A 6,079-nucleotide genomic window follows, 5' to 3' on the forward strand; every position below is an offset into this window, starting at 1 on the left:
ACTCGTACATATTCTCACCCTTCCCTTTCCGAGTCATCCAAAGAATATTACTGGGAACATGTACTTCAGCCAAGTGAGTGGGAAGTCAGAGGAGCTGAAGGCTATGAGAGGAGACAGCAAGCAGCTGTGGCATGGGCAAGTTTCTGTTGTTGGGATTCTTTCCTGAGCAGCGCTGTTGGAAACCTTCAGTGAGGCGCTCTCAAGCTACTTAAAAAAAGGCTTGGATGAAAAAGGAGATGCAAATTTTGTCACAGATCTTCAATACCACGTAGAAAAAAACCCCTCATTTTGCTAAGTAACAAAGTGTCAGTTCTTCTCTCCCCACCCTGAGAAACCGCAAAGTGGCTGAGAAAAACACTTCAGGAAAACCAAATGGTTGTGGGGGGGTCACAAGTGATACCATGAAACAGGGAAAAGAAATAGTGTCGAAATAGAGAATGGGGATGGCAAAGAGCCAGACTGCTGGGGTTACAGAGGTTGTATCGAGGAGGAACGCAGGAGCCATGTGTGGCTCTTGATGGCCATGAGCCTTCCGAAGGCCCCCTCCAAAAGTAAAGAGTTTCACCTCGGCTTGTGCAACTGGCTGAACTTGAGGACTTTTCTGCAGACCACATGAAGGGACTACGTGCAACTACAAGAGGCTCTAGAGCAACACAACCATCAATACCCAGGGAGTGGCTTTGCAGAAAAAAAGAAAGCAAGCACTTCTGCGCTCTGGGACTGCAGAATGGAAAGGGTTGAGTTCTAAGGCTGTGCTCCTGAGAGCCTGGGTGACCCAGGCTGACAGCTGGGGATGTATGCTGCTGTACAGCCTGGCGGTGCTCCACAAATCCAGAAAGCAGCTTCTGCCCTCTGTCTTGGGGCAGAGGGGTGCCCTCAGTCTTGGGGCACAGGGGTGCCATCTGCTCTCTCTGGCACTGGCTGCATCCGATGCACCACACAACACCCACCTAACCCTCCTGCAGCGGCCCCAGCTGTTCTCTCCCGACTTGAACTGCACATGCCCTCTTGCACACCCTGCCTGGCTCAGCATTTCTCTGGTCACCCTGGCAGACATAAGGTCTGCATCTTTTTCTTCCTTTCCGAGCTCCTGACTTTGGGGCAGCAGCTTGCTGCGTTATTTACGATGTCACAGTGCGAAGGCCAGGAATGAGGGAGGTTTGCATTCCAAGAGAGCCATTTCTTTCCCATGAAAAGTATGCACAATCCTAACACCCAGTGTGTGTTTTCTGCTGCAGACAAATAATTTCCATCATATGTGATATGTATAAATACCTAATTTCTACCTCTTCCCCTACAACTTTTGCCCTCCACAGCAACATAAAATAATGACAGACCCTGAAGGAAAACAGCAAATTTTTGTCCATTTTCCTTGTATTTATTCTATGTAGATGGGGATGAGCATTTGTAAAGCCTCAATGTACACTGTTATAAATAAGATCGACCAAATTCAAAGTATCAAAATTTAGAATTTTATTTTGAGACAAAATATCAGTCTCGGAAAGCCACAATTTAAAAGGACAGCGCCGAGCCCGGGATCGGTGCCGGGTGAACGCGGATAACAAGCTCTGTCAGCCTGGTATCCCCCCCAAGTTCACAATTTCTGGTCTCCGGCTGTCCCTTTTTATACACAAGATCGCGGAGTGAAGTCCGAAATTCTGACGTTATCCTCTCCGAGGCGTCTTCATTAATTATTCAAGTCCTGGTATCGGAGGTCTGAATAGACCGGTAGGGTGGAACAATGCTGTTGATGATCGGGCCCGGGTGTGTCGTGTATATGTTAATTTCAGCGGAGACGAGTAGAGATATCCATCTGAAGTGATTATCTTGGTCTCCGGACTTGTATCTTCTTCTTCCGTGGTTCTTTGTTTCCTTTCAGGGATTCCCGGCAGCAATAGTTTCAAGGCCCCTTCTCTGGTAATTCCAATCATACTTTCCTCGTGTCCCTCCTGTGCTTCCCAAGCCAGGAAATTTCTAATTTTTAGTTTCTACATTTTACTTTTACTTTATGTACATTTGAACACATTTCTAACATTCATATTTTATACAGTTCAACATTTACCTTGTATAATTTGATAACACGAATTAACTTTAGCACATTTATCACAATCCCCCCTCTTCCAAATTCACCAATTTAATTCGTGTTCTGGTTATAGTCTTTTTTCTCTGTCAAGATAAAAAAGCCTCTTAACCATTATTCTGTTAACCTTTCCCCTGTCGTTTTGTTCCAGTATGTTCTCTCTATGTTTCCTCCCTGTATCTGGGCTTCAAATTTTTCTAACACCTGAGCCGCAGTACTTCTTTCCTCGGTTAAATTCATAATTTTTGAGGTGGCTTTTTCTTTGGCTAATCTTCCTGAAGCTAATTCCGGATCTATAGGAAGGGCTGCTATTTGCATTCCCTGGACCACAGTGTGAATTAGTCTTATTAGGCAAGGTATTAAACAAGGCAAGAACACTAACCCAGCCACTGAGCACAGGATAAAGAACCCCACCTTCTTCCACCAATCTCCCGTTCCAAATATTTGATTCCACCATGATGCTTTTAGGATCGAATTCCATTTCTGCACTGGGACGTGCGCCACTTTTTTAATTTCTGCAGCCAAATCTCTAATAGTTTCTCCATAGTCATTGATTTCGATACAGCATTCTGAGTCATTAAATTTCCCGCACACACCCCCTTCCTCTGCTAGTAAATAGTCCAGAGCTATTCGATTTTGGTATACGAAAGCTCTCATTTGTGAGTGTTGTTTGGCTAACAATTCCAGGGCGTCTGAAGTGTGGTTAGACACTATTTCTACTACAGCCTGTAACCTGATTAGCCGGTTCAATAAGTATACTGGGGTCCTGTAACCCCAACTTCCATCCTGTGCCCAGGTGGCTGGACCATAGTATTCTATGATGCGCTCTGCAGGCCATTCTTCCTCTCCCCATTTCTGATTCCCTCCCACTTGTGGGAGTCCTTTCTTTACCTCTCGCTTTCTCCTGCTGAGGGTTTCATACAAAGGGGCCCCTAGCAAATTGCTACTAGTTCTGGGGAGTGTAAAGAAAGAGGGTCTAATCATACCTAGGGTACAGGACCCTTTCCATTTCCGGGGCAATTCACTGTAAGCTCTTTTCCCACAGATCCAATAAATCCCGCTGGGAGCTTTCCATTTAATGTCTATATTTTCCGGTTTGTCTCAAAATTCCACCAGTTCAGTTAAGGAGTAATATGGGTTAGCGTTAGTGAGTTCATGCCAACAGAGTTCAATTTCCTCTACCCAATTACACTTTCCTTGCTTCTCTTTTCCCCAGTACCCATTTGGGGGTTCTGGTTGCCACATTTTGGATCTGTTGTTGGAATTTACAGCCAGAGTGGATAGACAAGGGGTGTATCCTACTACATCACTGTACACATTCCCTTCTCTACTAATACAGATTGTCCCTATTACTCGTTCATCCAGTGTCCACCCTCCTGGCCGGGTTAAAGTGTTTAAGATTTTATTATCCCATTTTAGTAACTGCTCAGGAGTTAAACTCTCACCTTTCCATGGCCATCTTTCGGCGGATTTTAATCCTCCGCAGATCCAACAATTAGTTAGCCCTAACTCGGTAGCAATCTCCTGTACCAAATCCAGGAAAAGATTTTTGCTGGAAGTAGCCAGACTCCAATCATTAGACTGTTTTTCCAATTGATCATATTGTTCACTTAATGTCCTCATTCTTTCCTGCTCTATTCTCTTTTTCTTAGCTGCCAATTCTTGTCGTTTAAATTCTAGGGCTACCTTTTGTATCTTGTTCTCAGGGTCTAACCCTTCCTCGTCCTTGGAAAAGCAAAAAACTTTATCCATTCTTAAACAAACTCTTTTATCGTTCTCCCCCAACATATCGAGTAATATAGGTCCATTCGCTAAAGTAGCTGTTTGCAATTTCTCATTTTGTCCTACCCAATATGTTTTCTCGTTCAAGGCACACATCTTCAGTTTCTTCTTATCATAACATAAAGGGTTAACTTGGAGATATCCCACAAAGGTACTCTCCTTTTTCCTTTTAATCCACACAGTTTTGTTACATTCTTTGCATGTTGTGATCAAAGGAAGACTGCTTACCTCCCTCCTTTTTTGTGTAAACCAGTCTACTCGTACCCTGGATTCTAAAACTCTGTTCCGGGTAAGGTTTGGAGGGACCGTGGGGAGATTAGTTTCCATTCCCATCCCCTCTTGGGGTTCGTGGAGGCCATTCGTGGGGCACATGGCTTGACTCAGGATCACCAGGGTTACCCATAGGCCTATCCCTCTGCTCCACTTTTCGCCCGTTGGGTTGCTACCAGCGGCGGGGTAATCCATCTTCTTGGCAGCAGGGATATTCTTCCGGGTCCCTGCCGGTGCTTCTCTGAGCATATCGCCTCTTGTACTGCTCCCACCTCGTTTTCCTTATTTGATCTCCTCTACAGGGTACTTTCAACGTTCTCCTGCACTCAATTACGAGTGGATCCGCTCTTTTATTCAATCCTCCCCTTAATCCTTTAGTGTAATAGTGGAACTACTCAGGAGAATCCAATTCGAACAATCCCGATTCTGTGGCAACGTATAGGAATAGATTGGTAAGCCTGACCTCCTCCTCGTAACAAGGTACACACAAATTCCAAGGTCTAGCCCCCCGGACACAATGAGTTACTCAAACTTGTTCACAATACCCGCACTTAAAATGAACAAAAGGATAGCAGGGACATCCTGCCTGAGTGCAACTTATCCGATAAGCGCTGGTCATTGGGTGTCTCGGTGAATTCTCAGCTTTAAATCCCCAGGTGCAGAGGTGATTTTCCACTGCGGAGAGCTGCTGTGTTGTTCCACCTTTTTCACTCGGGAGCAATGGGTCCAGCCTTTCTCTGCTGTTCTCACGGCAGTATCTGTTGTGAGGAGGACGAGGAAAGGTCCCTCCCAATGCGATGACAGCGGTGCTTCTTTCCACGCTCTGATCAATACTTGATCACCCGGCTGGATCTTGTGGATAGCAAACTCCAGCGGGGTGCTTTGTGCTATTAACCCACGCTTCCGGAGTTCCTGCAAATTTTTGTTAATCACAATGATATAAGACTGGATCTGACAATCCTCCACCCGGGGATGTCCAACTGGCATTCCATGCTCATAAGGCATTCCGTACAACATCTCGAATGGAGATAATCCCGAACCGGAATGAGGTTGTGTTCTGATGTTTAGGAGGGCTAGAGGGAGGCATTTTATCCAAGTCATTCTAGTTTCTAGCATAAGTTTTGACAATTGTGCCTTCAGAGTTTGATTCATTCTCTCTACTTGACCTGAGCTCTGAGGATGCTATGGGGTATGATATTCCCATCTGATTCCCAGAGCCTCTGCTAAGCTTTTTATGACCTTGGATGTAAAATGAGTTCCCTGATCTGAATCAATGGAATCAGGGATTCCATATCTGGGAATTACTTCCTCCAATAATCTCCGTGCTACTGTTTGAGCTGTAGCCCTAGGGCTAGGGAATGCCTCCACCCAATGTGTTAATTGGTCTACTATTACTAGCAGATATCTATATCTACTTATTTTTGGTAACTCTGTAAAATCCACTTGTATTCTCCCAAAGGGGCGATATGCTAAAGGACGTCCCCCTAATGCATTGTGTTTGACCTTTGATTTATTAATTTTCTGGCAGACCAAGCAACTCTGAACCTCCTGCTTGGCTAACTCGAAGATACCCTTACATCCAAAAAATTTCAAAAATTGTTCTGCTAAAGCTTGAGTTCCCCAATGAGTTTGTGCATGCAATCTTTTTAATATGATCCTTGCATAAGCCTTTGGGATCAATTCTCGACCGTCAGTCAATTTCCATTTCCCATCTATTAAATTTCCCCCCATTTTCTTGAAATCCTCAATCTCCTTTTCTGTGGGATGAGGAGAACTTTCTCCAAAATTTTCTGTCCTGCTTTCCAAGGTATCCAGGGTTAGGAGAGCTGCTTTCCTGGCTTCCTGATCAGCCAAATTATTCCCACGTATTCTGAACTGTAGTCCAGCCTGGTGACTCTTTACATATACCACTGCAATAGCTTTTGGTTCCCTTACTGCCTTGAGAAT

Source organism: Hirundo rustica, chromosome 2 (assembly GCF_015227805.2).
Source record: "Hirundo rustica isolate bHirRus1 chromosome 2, bHirRus1.pri.v3, whole genome shotgun sequence".
Classification (NCBI taxonomy): Eukaryota; Metazoa; Chordata; class Aves; order Passeriformes; family Hirundinidae; genus Hirundo; species Hirundo rustica.